The 14,750-nt window shown below is 40.5% G+C and overlaps 1 long non-coding RNA gene across 2 annotated transcripts; it reads right to left on the bottom strand.

Annotated features, from left to right (window-relative positions):
* Positions 1-1,955: 1,955 nt before the first annotated feature.
* LOC122821354 lies at positions 1,956-13,358 on the bottom strand. 2 transcript variants are annotated; one of them, XR_006368999.1, is made up of 4 exons: positions 13,207-13,358; positions 9,878-10,034; positions 4,361-4,470; positions 1,956-2,291 (listed from the first exon to the last, which is right to left on the bottom strand). It is a non-coding gene; the product is annotated as an uncharacterized LOC122821354 (long non-coding RNA). The 2 variants fall into 2 exon arrangements; XR_006368998.1 differs by lacking the exon at positions 13,207-13,358 and having other exon boundaries at positions 9,878-10,076.
* Between the last annotated feature and the right edge of the window lie 1,392 nt (positions 13,359-14,750).

Here is a 14,750-nt window from a genome sequence, read left to right as displayed (position 1 = left end):
GTGTGGACAAACGAGAGTCTGGTTTGACCCTCTGGGACAGCCGAGGACAGCTGCTAGCTCTCGGGTGTGCTTGTCAGAATCTGATCCCTCGGCTCTTTCTCAATGAGGCTGAAGACCTTTCAGCACTGACACAATTTAGAACGGCTTGTATTGAGATGCTTGTCATTAACTTTAATGAGACGCCTTTCTTAATACAACAATGGTTGTAACTCTTGTAGGAAGGCAGTCTGCCGGAAGTCTTTTGTGAGGTCAGACGCTGACGATGAACGAGAAGGCCGGACTAAAGGCAAGGTGGGGCAAGTTGGTCTGTATCGCACATTTCATGGATTAGACGATTCCAGGTGCTTCACGGAAAAATCAAGAGTAAGAGACTAAAAACAGGAGCTTAACTTAAACATGATAAAACAAATGAAATACACGTAAAAAAAAAAAAAGATTGACCACATCACAAAATAAAGTGCAAAAAAGTCACCTACATACTGCATTCATTGACGTAGTTGCCTGACAAAACTACGTCACGCAACTACGTGACATTTTGTTCGCAGAGAGGAATCCACCCGCCGAACTCCACACCAGGTCCATGTTGAACTGTTCCAATAGTTCAACTTGCACTCAACACTGTGCGGAGTGTTGTGTGAATGGTCAAACGTTTGTTACCTTGTTTTACACAGAAATGCTTCCAAACAGCAACGTTGACATTTCTCTTCAACCGGTCCGCTTCATCTGTCCGGTTTTCGTTTTGCCAGGAGACGTAACGACCTTATGAGGGAATAAATCAGCTAACAAACACTGGAACATCAGAGAAAATTAAAAATAACCAAGTTCTTTCTCCTAACTTTTTATATATATGCGAAAAAGATTTTTTTTTAATATTATTATTTTAGTATAAGTATATTACAAAAACCTAGAGTAAAGACTTCTGAACAAAAATGAAGTTATGTACATTTGTGTGATTCTTTGCAACCTAACTACAAAGACTTCAAATCGGTTGAAATTCCCTGGATGAAAACTGCAACGTTGTTGCCCATGGTCTAATAAAATGTGAGGAGAGTCCTCTAGGTCAGTGGTCCCCAACCTTTTTAGTACAGCGGACCGGTCAACGCGTTGAAAGGACCGAGACCGATCATTCTGCGGCATGTTGGCGTAACCGACAGCACCCGGTTTAGGATTTTCAAAACAAAAGCTCATCCAGACTCAATACATAGAACGGACACATTTAATTATTTCTTGCGCGGCCCGGTGGTTGGGGACCACTGCTCTAGGTCGTCTCATTGTTGTATAAAAGCGCTGTACAAAAATGAACAGTCCGCCACCACCTGACTCAGAGTCGACTTTTCTGCTTTGATCAAGTAGAGTCTCTGCTGTAACTCATCCTGAAGGTGTTCTTGTTAGGTTGCGTCTAAAGCAGTGGGTTCCAAAGTCGGTCCTGGAGGTCCGGCATCCCGCATGTTTTAGTTCTTTCCCTGGTTTAACACACCTGGATCAAATCATGGCTCATTAGAAGGCCTAAGAAGAACATTGACATGGTGAAAAGGTTGTTGGTGCCACTAGGGCAGAGTCACTGTCCTGCAACATCTAAATGTTGCAGGACAGGAGTTTGAGGACTGGAGTTTGACACCCCTGCACTAGGGAGAGAACTAAAACATGAGGGATGCCGGCCCTCCAGGACCCACTTTGGGCCCCCCTGTTCTAATGGTTTAAAGTTCTCTGCAGGACGGTCACCAAACATTTGGTTTGTGTACTGGACAAAGTTTGAGGTATCCTCAACTGTCCTCAAAATGTTCCTACAGAACTGGAAATAAAAACTTGCAATCGACTTGTCGCTGTATGCTACGGCATGGCAAACGGACAAAATGGCGCACGTCAACACCCGACGACGTACCGCTCAGTGGAAACGAGGCGTTCACATCCTACAGTACAGGCATTAAAAAAAAAATAAAAAATCAAGAGCATCAGTTTGTTTTCACACCAATTCTTTTATACTTTATTTCCATTTATAAGCATTTACCTCAAGTCGACAGGTTACATCACAGCCCATCAGCTCTCTGGAATTGTTAATGTACTGGATATCAGCAGGGAGGATGATGGGAGACGAGGTACGGATAAAACAGGGAGAGGAATGGAGGGGGGAGGGAGGGGATGCTAAGGTTACTGCTTCCAGATCCCAAACTCAGACCGATCAACACTGTTTGTCCCACCATCATCATCATCCTTATTGTTATCGCCATTCAGTCGAGTGCTGTTGTGCAGAAAGGGAATGCTGGGAACTTGGAGGACTCAGTGCATTAGACCTGGAAGAGAGGAGGGCGGATTTAAAACAGAGACTTATGACAGCAAATGATTTCCCTTTTTTAAACTGCTTTTCTTATCAACTTTATATCGGTTCAGTCATCCTTGTTATATATTCCTCAAACCTCGGACATAAACGGCAATGTTAATATCCTTCGTTCAGCAGAAAGATGTTGTATTAGCATTGAAGATATTATTTCATATTGTTTTGTCCTGTTCTTTCTGCCAATATGCCAGCCATATTGTTAACCGTACCTTTGAGAAACTGAAGAGTTTCTCTCCTAGATTAAGAAGCTGATACTAAATCTTTACCTTTCTTTAACAGAAAAAGTACAGAATTGGTGCTTCGGTCTGTTTTGTGTGCATGCTCTGATGAAACACCTTCTGTTTTTATTTCACATGACATCCACAATAAACTACATTAAAGTTTGCGGTTGTGGTGTTTTAGCATCTGGGCACTTTGTGACACTGCAAGGATTCGTTTTGGTAAAATGCAAAAACAGTGTAGATATTAATTAGTTAATTTTTTTCAGTCATGTTCAACACAGGTAAAACAGGAACACAAAGTGTAGACCAGAAAAATAGTTGTTTTACATAAAGGCTCATCAGACTCAAAGAAGCACAACATTTCTTTTATATTTTCTAAAACAAATCTCCAAGGAATCCCAGTTATAAGTCTGTAGACAAACTCATAAAAGAAAACATAAATAAATGCTATTGCATTTGTTTATCACACCTTTTTTTTTATTTAAAGTGAGAAAAACACAGTTTTAACTCTTCACAACAATTATCCCACACCTGAATCCCTCTAACTGAAGTCCAGTCATTTTTAATATTTGTCCTGACCTTCTGAAATCAGTTTGTTTCTTTAATTTCGAACCCCTTCTGTATGCACTTTGAAAAGACTTTCTTGTAGGCTTTGTACATATAATGCTGTTCTGAGCTCTACTAAATCACGTTATTTAAAGTATGCAATGTAAGCAATGTTTCATTAGTTGGATGAAAACAATCTGACACAGTTATAATTTGGATAGTTTTCTTCTGGAGCTGATCTTAAGCTGGAAGCACAAATTAAAGCCGTTGTAAAATCCAGCTTTTTCCACTTAAGGCAGCTGGCAAAGGTCAAACCTATTCTCTCCACAAAGCACTTTGAAACAGTGATCCATGCATTTGTGACCACACGGCTAGATTACTGTAATGCACTTTACATAGGGGTCAGTGATTTATATATTTCCCAGCTTCAGAGGGTACAAAATGCTGCTGCACGTCTTTTAACAGGTACTCGAAAATTTGACCGAATTTCCCTTATTTTAGCTTCCTTACTCTGGTTGCCAGTACATTTTAGGATTCATTTTAAAATCCTTTTATTTGTTTTTAAATCTCTTAACGGCCTCGCTCCTCACTATCTGTCTGAGCTGTTACATTTTTACACACCCTGGTTCCCTCAGGTCAGCTGACCTGCTGCTCCTGAAGGTACCAACAACAAGAGGTGACCGAGCTTTTCCTGTGGCCGCTCCCAAACTATGGAATGATCTTCCTTTGGCCTCTTCATTTGTTGTTTTCAAGTCCCTTCTTTTTTCTTTGGCTTTTGGCAGAATCTGAGAGCTTACACTATGTTTTATTGTGTCTGTATGTATTTTATATTTCAATCTTTTCTATTTTATAATCGCATTGTATTTTATGATTGTGTATAGCACTTTGGTCCTGTCGGTGTATAAAGTGCTTCATAAATAAAGTTGGTATGGTACGGAGGTTTTGCGTTGGTTTTATACAATCTTCCCCTGACCTGCACACATTAACTAAGCAACAGTATCACATGTGAAGTGCTTTCTTATTTGGAATATATATATATTTTTATTTGATTTAACTTTGCAATAGTTTTTGACATTTACATGATCAACCTTCCAAGAGTATCACCCTGAAAAATTCTGATTTCACATCATTAGTTTGACATCTTTAAAAAAACATTTTATTTAATTTTATTTTTTAATGTTTACGTCACACACACACACAAAAAAAAGGCTTCCCAACTGTTCTCAGCTGAACTGAGCAGGACTGAGTTCATCCTTACATGTCAGGCTGCAGGGGGCTCCTCACGACGTCCCCTCGGCTGCGCTCTTCACGCAGGCGGCGAAGGCCTCCATCAGCTCTTTGCAGCCCTCGGCTCCCTTCTCCGCCACGCTGCGAGACAGATCCACCGAATTAGACCGATAAAGACCCGGAAGAATAATTCTTGTCGGTAAGAATTTTGGCGCGGATGCTTTAAATCTGCATCCGCAGGTTTGAAGCCTGCTGACTAAACAGATGCCTGTTTGAAATGCAAACAGATGTGGAAAAAGAAGAAAAAAAGATGTGAGCGGGAGCACGTCCGACGAGTGAGAGGGATGAAAGGAAAGAGGGAAAACATGGCAGCGGATTAATACAGGCTCCCATTCAGCAGCAGACACTGCCACAGAGCGTCAGGGTGATGGAGCGAAAGAGAGGAGGGAGGGGAGAGAGGATGGGTCCATGTGTTTGGAGGGGGAGGAGGAGAAGATTGCGTGATGAAACAGAGATAACAGAGATAACAGAGTGTCATGTTACTGTAGTCTCATCCTCTGGCTCTCCTCCCAGGGCTTCATCAGCTCCTTGTAGGAAGCTGCTCCTCCAGCAACATGACTTTTATATTCACTGTGTACCCACAGCAAGAAAACCTGAACCTTTCTTATTATTATTGTTTTTGTAATAATTTCTTTCACTTAGTGTTATCTATATCTATATCTACAAACGTGACGGACCAAAAGGAAATGATTCAGCTTGTTACTCATTGCTACAGAATACGTGTTAGAAACCTTTACATGCCTGAGTATTACAAGTTTTACCTTAAAAACAAAGGCAACATTTTCATCACCCTCCCTCATCTCCAACACACACACACACACACACACACACACACACACACCCACCCACACACACACACACACACAAACACACACACACACACACAAATCAGGGATGATGGGTGACACCATTTCTGTTTCATCCACAGTTTTAACTCTATGCTGTTGTTTAATTTTAAGCAGCTATGAGCCACGCGAGTTACTCAATAAGTTGTTGCTGGGTAACCAAACGGTGAGTTCCATATTGTTTCAATGGTTTCAGTTTTCATGGTGAAATGAAAAGTATCCATGTCCATAGGGTGACCATATTTTCATTTGGGAAAACCGGGACACCTTTCAGTGGGGGGGGTTGACCGTTTCCACGACAAGTTGGACCGGGGGGTGTGGGGGTGGAGAGAAACCACGACACGTTGGACTGGGTCCTGCAAAAAACAGGACATTTCCTCACTTTCTAAAAATATCCCGGGACGCCCGGGACAGGACGTGAAATACGAACGTTTGGTCACCCTAATTTCCATATGGACTTGTGTTCATTCAATTCAAAGCCAAACCAGACATGAGAAGAGAAAACAATAGAAATATTTGTTATTATCCAACAATGGGGAAATTCAACAGGACCCCCTGACCGCCCCTGTTGCCGTCTCTCATATTTTTTTGATTCACCGGTTGTGCCTCGCTCCCCTCTCTGCTGCGTCTCGTTGTCATCAGTGATGTAACATCCAGCTGGCTGCTGCAGATTATCACTCTGAGCCTCGCTCTGCCTGGAGGGATGGAGCTAAGAGTGTGTTTGTGTGCTGCTGGTGAGGATGTGGGAAGAAACGGGCCGCCGAGTGTACACTGTACACACCCGGAGCAGAAACGTGATTGGGTCTGATGACCCAACAAGAGAGCAACAACAGCTCCCCAAGGGTGTTGGAAAAAATAAACCCTGCTGCTGCTACATCGGGCCCAGGATGAATTCCCCACAATGTAAATCCTAAAAGTGAGAATAATTTGTTCAAAGTAAAGGATTTCCTGTTGTCAGAGGGTCACTGAGGTCCTTCTAGGATCCAAGCAGGTACGCTCACCAGATGAGGGGATTACAGTTAGCGGGTCTGTATGCATGAAGTTGATGACATCATCACCATCAAAGCCATTGCGTAATCTCCTCAGAGAATCAGTACAGGGTCAAGGGGCAAAGCTGAGTTGTCATAGCAACATCTCCGGTCAATCCACGTCCCAGGCCAGGACGTGGATTGAGGAGCATTAAGGAGTGACGTCCCCCCCCCCGGCAGGAAGTGGGTGATGAATTATTTAGGTGTTCGTTAGGTGTAGTGACTCATCGGGGATGAATATATATATAAAACATCAGTGGGCAGGTGCAGAGGTTAAAGGTTGATGTGGAGAACAAGCATTAGTCAGGTGGTTTAGGCTGGGCTTGTTAGATGGAGAGCAGGTGGGACTTATTCCAACACAACTAAAAGTAAAAGGAGTAAAGTCAAAAATCAAAGATCCAGCTCTCTGCTAATTTTTTGGGAAGACTTTTTGGGAGCCCTAGCTAGTGTCGTTATAAGGAAACTGCATATGATAAGCTGCATTTCCATTACAAATGTGCACAAAACTTTGTCGATATTCAGTTAATGTTGGAAAAAACAAAAAACAATTTCGCATTGGCACTCTTTCCATTAAATAAGAAATTAAAATCACACGTGAATAAGTTTGTTCACGCGATACATCCAAAACATGCCATGCCAACAACAGGAAGTAGTCCTCCTACCACTTCCTGTTGTCTTCTTCGTCTTTCCTGCCAGCATAAAACATCAGGTTGTTCATCACATTACTCGCATGATGCAAAAAACTGTAGACTATGAGGAGGTCTAACAGTTTCTGGTACAGATTAGGTAAATTTTTGTATACATGTAGGTATAGATAAGTGTAGCTGTATAGAGAAATATGTCATATTAACTGGGATAAGAGGCGTTCTGTCCCAGACATACTAGTTTTCTCAACATGACCACCTTAGTGTGCTCTAGCTATTCGTGGCTCACTGTAAATGTGAAGCCTTGGCTTCTTTAGCCGGCCTGCGTTAAATAAAACAGGTATCAAGTAGAGCGGAAACATGATCTATGACAGAGAGCGCTTCACCATGTCCTGCACATGCAGTTTCACACATACTAGTAGCTATAAATACCCAGGGACCACTAATCATTACACAAAACGAAGCCGTGTTGAGTTTAATTTTAGCTTCATTTTGCTAGCAGTCAAATCAAGGTGTAGCCAGACATGTATTTTGATACCACCTTGGCCTTCATCATGGAACAGACTCATGGAAACCTGATGATGTTATGGAAGAACAAATAAAGACAGTTTTAAGGTTTAGTAACAAAGACTAAGAACGAGGGCTATAGTGCCTTCAGTCTAGGCAGATGACAAATTATTAGCTTAACCATTTGTTGACAGATTTTAGTGACAGAGCAACGGTTAACATCCTCTAGCAGTCTTTAGCAGCAACCTACACAGCCAAATGTGTGCAAGTACAGTTAAAGGCAGCAGCTTCTGTTTGTCACAACATGGCGTATGGCTCTTAGAAATTTTGATAATGACACCAAAATAATTAAATTAGATTTTTTTTCCAGTTAAAACCTTCCAAAACCTATCTAAAATTATTTTTGTTATTCTCAAGAATATTGGTAATGATGAGTTAGTCTATTTTGTCCAGGTTCTGGTTTTAACATCACAAGAAGAAATAAAAAGCAGCAGCTATATGGGCATTGCTAACTTTAGCACCTTTAAAGCGTAAATGTTTATAGCTAAACATTTAATTTAGCTAAAACGCAATGTGAATTCTTATGAAATAGAGAAAAACTAGATGTAGAAAATACTTTCATAAAATAAAAAATATACATAAACTAAATATAGCTAAGTGTTTATATTCTAGCTCAAAGCTAAAACTCAATATAAAAAGCTATAAAACTAAAAAAGGTGCACATTCAGAGACACTTCCAAAGACACAAAATGTATGCTGGCTACATCTGTGTTCAGCTAGCAAACATTGATGTAGCAAAAGCATCACTTAAATTCTTACAAAAATGATTAGAACTGCAGACTGAAGCAATACTACCAAATTAAAATATCAATTCCTGTAGAGCTAGCTAAACAAACTGAACTCACTACAGATTCCTATAAATCCGAATTCACTGGCACATTAATTAAAGGGAAATGCAGAAGTGCTACCATGATAGATTAAACAAATGTAATGGACAATGATTCTTATAAAATTCATGTCTTACTAAAACTCAAGGTCGTAAATCCAAGGTCATAGCCTATGTGTTTACTACTAGGGGTCACTGTGACTCTTCAAATCTTAAAACTTAACATGTGCTGAAAGGCTATATTTATCTGTGCTTGTGCTGCTACGTTTTGGACATCTGAAAATCTTGGGCTCAAGTTCAGCTGACTTCAGCTGCATACAGTGAACATAAACCCAGAGCCCTGCAGGACATCAATGACATAACACGTATATCTACTTTGAGCACCTTGTGTCTTAAACACCATGAGGTGTAATTCTCTTCCAGAGCTCCTTGCATTTCTAGAATGTCTTAAATAGAAGAGCAATTCAAGGTATTTTTCAGTGACTGTAGTGTTGAGACTTAACATACAACTTCAACTCGCAAGGAAAACACGGCTTAATACCCCTCAACATAAAGTTGGCACCTGCAAATCTTAAAAGCAAGATTCATCCACGCCTTTTTATATTCCCTGCCCCCACCTCAACGTGCAGTCTTATCTAAAGGATTCATACCCCAACAAGAACTTTATCAACTTAAACACTCCTGCCAAAACAAGCTAGACTGTTATTTTGTTCCACAAAACGTGAGCACTTCATCAAGCTATAAATAACAAGGAACCTAAAATGTTTTTGACACTACACCAATATCCTAGTTGATGTCACTAGGAGTTAAGCTCTTTTAGACATTCACAAATGCAAAAAAAATAAATAAATAATAAAATCAAGTGTTTGTCAAAGCATCTATTAAATAAGGTTATTGTATTGTTTTTTAAAGAAATATACAAACAGCCCTCCAAACATCCTTTTGCCTTATGTCTCTGAACGTTGACACAGAAAGAGTTGAAAGGATACAGAGGGGACAAATGGATCGAGGTGTCGCAAAGTATTGTGGGGAAAGGGAGGCTAGTGACGCAAGCAGATTCCCAGCCTCCATCCATGCGGATGGACAAGCATCAGGCATCACCCCACTGCCATACATCGTTAACCTCCAATTACTCTCCCATACACAGGATATCCCAGAGTTTTCATAGCCCCTTTCAGCACCCAGTTGGGATGTCAAAGTCTGTTACATCCCCACATACAAGATGTGGACGTTTTTAGCCGGAATCCTCGTGTCCGCTGACGAGACTCCATTTTATCGTGGCGCATTTTCGAATGCTGGTGTCCATAGCTAACCCAGAGATGTTGTGACAAACTCCCAGGTTTTAATTGTTATCAGCCGCAGGGTGATGGTGGTGTTTGCTTGTGCAGTTGCCTCTCATGAAGGTATCAGTCCAGCTTTTTGCAAGCAAACGAGGGTTGTACTGATCTCCACTTCAATCTGCACAATTATGCGAACGCATCTCTGAAAGCCTCAGCTGACGGTCAAGCAGGGCTCTCTGTGATGAGTGTTAGTGACAAAGTGCCCAAACTTCCTTGCAACACAAATTCCATCACTTACCATTTGTCCAGGTCTGCTTTGACGCTGGCGCACGCAGCAGGGACGGGGGCCTCTGCGGGGGCAGCGGCGGTCTCAGAATCCGACATGTCTGTGGTGGGTTGTGGTGCTAAGTGGTGGCAAGGGTACCCTTTCTGTCCTGTTTCTGTCCTCTGGACGTCTATGGATTCCAGTGCCAGTGATAGAAAGAGAGAGAGAGAGTGAAGATGAGAGTGAGTTGGTGGTAGGGGAGGGGTAGGGGAGCGCAGGAGGGGGTGGGAGGAGATAAAACATGTAAGAGGGAAGCACACATGTGTACATAGCAGTTCAGGTTGAGAGGGCAGCGATGTGAAGCCAAGGGCTCAACATTAGGTTTGGGAAACAAGGGCAAGAATTTGGGAATCTTCCTAAGTAGGCTCAATTCCAGAGCCACCTTGTGTATGATTAGGTACACTGAAATGACTTCAGTCTTATGGTTATGTGTGTCTGTACCTCTGCTTTTTGATCTTTTTTAGAAACTTTTTTGGGACAGTTGCTTACTTTTCAAGGACCTGGTATCTTTATGGAGTCATGAGTCTGTTCCAAATACATTGAAACATTTGGGCTTGGCTCCGAGAAAGAATATGTCAGTGTGATGTTTTAATAAGGACAGAAAAATGAACTTGTGTGAATGAGTGTATGTGCGTGCATGTGTCCAGACTTGCGCTAACCCACTGAATGCTGCCATCTAATGGCCGCTTTGTAAAAGTGATTTATACTACTGCCATCTTCACAATGACCTTCTGGCAGTCATCAAAAGATTTTTTTAATCAACATACAAGACAATAATAATAGTCAAAGCAAGGAAACTACTTCAAGCAAAACCTTTTTCTTGGACTTTCTAATATTCATTGTGAAACATTTGGAATTGGGCAGCAACAGATTATTTTCATCAGTTGGCATGGTGATCTTTTTTTGACCCATATAATCAGAATTCATAAGATTAAATGAACCAGCCTGTTTGACTCCAGGCACATGCTTTAGAAAGAAAACAAACTGTACCATGTGGATGAAAAAACAAAACAAAACACACATCTCTTATTGAAAGGGCGGTGTTCTTTTGGTATTGGCACTTTACATTTTTTCTAAAATTATTTGCTAACAACTTATCAAGTGATTTGCTTCTTATGGAATAAAAAGTTTTATTATTTAGGGACTTTGTGTTGGTTATTTTCTCGCAGTGATCTACATATTGTGGTCAAGCCTTTGGATAGTGGATAATGTAGTTTTCTGGTTAAAGTCAGGTTCCTTTCTGATCTTTAGGGAGGTCAGAGGTCTTTAGGTGAGACAGTTCCTCACCTGCCATCATATCTGATTTAATACTAACAAATATTACAGAAAAGTGACCTAAAATGGCCTGTCTAACTCTTCTATAAATATGTTTTCTGTATGATTTAAACATTTTATGGTGAAAATAGCTGAAATTAAGCATTGCCTGTTCAAATACATGAGGTCGAGGTGAGGCAGTAATGAGCTGTGCCTAACATTAGATGGCGCTGTGTTGCACACACAGAGTCTTTCGTATTCCCGTTGCTGCCACTGCTTATATTACCAATACACTACTTATAACATGTTGACAGTTCTGTCTAAATTTTTAAATGTGTGACATATTTAGTCTCTCCATAAATGCCCGCAAAACGCGCGGGAAATATCAAGTTCAGGTCACTGCGTGGTCTTCTTCTATCTATGCATTGACAACCTGGAAACATAAAGTCGACGACCCAGGACAACTCACCTCCGTGGTACAAATAAAGGTATCACCATACACTATTTTTTTCTAGCTTACATAAAAAAAGGAGAGTTTATCCCAAAAATGTTTTACATAAAAAATAATCTACCCCTAGTCTGGTAAAAGCCCTTTGCCCTACGCTTTGCTTCGTACAAAGGGAATGTACTATTGAGGAAGGATTGCTTGCTGGAGGCGTGAAGTCTGTCGAAGTCTGTCGAAGTCTGTCTGTCGAAGTCAGAAACATACCGAATTTTATCCATTCCTTCACAGCTCAACCGTGAAGGAATGAAGCTTATGGGAAACTGCGTAAGCCCGAAGGAAGAAGGGCCACAACATATTTGCTAGCAATAAAATGTCGTAACATTTCTCTTGCTGCGGCGTAACTCAATACTGAGAAGCATGGCCAAAACAATGGCTTCGTTAACTCGTCAAACCACACTGCCACTGTCAAACTAAAACACAGGCATCACAGTTTAAAAAGTGATGGTCAACTAACAAGCTGTTTAGCGTAAATTGGAAAAATTTTAACATAATGAACAAACTTTTGCTGCTTGATAGATTACTATGGCATATTAAGGCCATTGTAGATTTAAATGAAAATAGGAGTAAAATTCTGACAGTATCTTTGCAAATTTCCAAAAAAGTTGGAAATTTGCAACCTTTTTCAATTTTTTTCTTGAAAAGAAATTAATTAATCTCAAAATTTCTTACTTTTTTGGCAGAAATGTATTCCTATTTTTTTGTTCTATTTACAATGGGCCTAATACGCTGTATTAAATGGATGCATTTCTGACTGAAATATCTTATTTTATGCCAATGTTTATCAATTTATTACATGTTGGATTCATGTTGACATGCATTGAAAGACATATTTTTGAACAAAAAAAGGCAAAAAAATATCTACTCAATTAGAAATCTCACAAGCCCTGCAATACGGGGTTACAGCCCCCATGTTGAAGACTCTGAACTGTCTTATTGTTGAACATCTGCGAATAGATTAAAGCATACATTTAAAGCTGTTAAAACAACAGAAGTTTCAATTAAGGTCAAAATTGAAATATAAAGTTTTTGGGGCGTTTCATGTCTTTATATGTCCCACTCTAGAGGAGTCAGTGTCTCCAGTCATGAACTTCACCTCACGTCTCTGCGTCACTCGTAATTCAGAAAGAACATGCTGTAACTGGACTCCGCAGCTCCTCATGTAATCCTCTTCCTCATTCATTATCCACAAAGAAAGTGTCCCTAAATTACATTAGCATTAAATGTCAACCAATTAGCTCATCGTAAAACCTCAGCTCAAACATATCCTGGCTCCCATTGCCAAAAAAAGCCTTTTAATGAATGCATTCACTAAAATGAGACTACAGTTACAAGCACAGCTTAGATCATGAATACCATAAATACTGTCAAAATTCGTGGCATTACTAAAAAGTTTTTGTAGAAGAAGAAAACTTAGTTCTTTAGAGCAAATAGAAACCAATTTCCAAACTTCAGTGTGTGTGGATGAGGAAATGGATAAGAGAGAACGCCATGTACTTTAAGTTGCAGAATCCTGAGTTTTAACATCAGAGCTGGTAACCCCTACCTGAAGTCTCAGCAGACGGGATGTCTAGGTCAGCGGGGCTGGAGAAGTGTCTGTGTGTCCAGGACGCAGTGGAGAATGTCTAAACAAGGACTTTGATGTGCAACAAAATCTCTGGGGTTGGATGTCTTCTTTCCAAGAAAGACGGTTTATGAGAGTGTGCACAAGTACGTGTACGCGTGTTCACGTGTATGCAGTTGCGGTTTTTGTATGGCCAGGAGGAGAAAGTTAAGATTGCGAGTGTCAGAGGGGGTGGAGGGTAAACGGTAATTTTTTTTCCTCAAACAGCTCACGGCAAAACAGTAAGAAGCTAAAAAAGAAAAAAATAAGACACTCCCCGTTGAAATTGCATGAGGGTTAAACAGAGATCCAACGAAGTATCGTAGGCCGAATCTATGCCGACGGTGAAATGCAGCAGTCCTTAAAGCCTCTGGTCATAAGTTAGACAAACAGCTTCGGTGACCCTCACATTGTCCTTTCTCTACTTCAGCCTGTTTCTATCTCACCTCCTACAGGATATAAAAACTCCTCGTGCTTTGGCACCTCAGGCTGTTTGCTGACTCTTCATTGTTGAACCAACTTGAGGACAAACCCTCAGCGTTGTTTTGTAACTCTAAACCAACAACAGCTAAACGGGGTTCCTGTCAATGAATATGCATTTTGAAGGCAAACATTTGGAAGTTGAGCTAAAGTCACCTGAATCAGTGAAGACTTGTGGAAAGATTAATTCAAAGTCAGTCTGTATGTCACGTACGAGCCTTTCATGTTTGCACATGTGGCACATATTATGTGTAGTGACAGATGGTTTTCAGGGTGTTGAAAGCAAAAACCCATAAACAGAAACACGTGAAGGACACAGGGGACCATGCGTGGCCAGGTAGGGGAGGTAACGTGTAACTAAAGGTTATGCAAACCTTTAGTTTGCATAACCTTTATTTTTTTAATTATATATCAAATCATTTTTTTTTTTACCTTATTGACATCATTTTATATCGTTACAAATTCTTTTGCAGGACACTGTGTGAGCGATCTGATTTCCACTCCCAAACAGTAGATGGCAGTAGTTTTATGCAAACATTCAGGAATATCTGTAGAAACTTTGTGCTCTATTTTCCTCTACTAGTATATCTGAAAATGATTTTTAGCATTTTAAAAACGAAAGCCGGTGTTTTAGATTTTCTGACATATCGGTGACAAGCTTCAGTGTGTTTATTGGGAATTTATGTCATAGACCTTCACAACATAGTTCATAATTACGTAGTGGAGAAAAAAAAGTTTTGTTTTAACAAATAATAATATGGAAAATGTGTCATCTCTCCACTGATACTCCTAACTAAACTCGTCAATCTGTCAATGCAATAACTCCATTAGATCTGGAGCTAAAAGGTGACTTGATTGTTAGAACTGTTGTCTTGTCCCAATAGTGTTCAGGGTTCAGTCCTGACCTGGGATCTTTGTGTAAAGACTTTGTAAGTTTTCGCAGAGGACATATGGGTTCTTTCCTTCCTGACCTGGTCAGAACCAGCACCGTACGCTTTGCTTCGTCC

The sequence above is a fragment of the Gambusia affinis genome, linkage group LG19 (assembly GCF_019740435.1).
Source record: "Gambusia affinis linkage group LG19, SWU_Gaff_1.0, whole genome shotgun sequence".
Taxonomy (NCBI): Eukaryota; Metazoa; Chordata; class Actinopteri; order Cyprinodontiformes; family Poeciliidae; genus Gambusia; species Gambusia affinis.
This window is presented reverse-complemented; position numbering and strand designations above follow the sequence as displayed.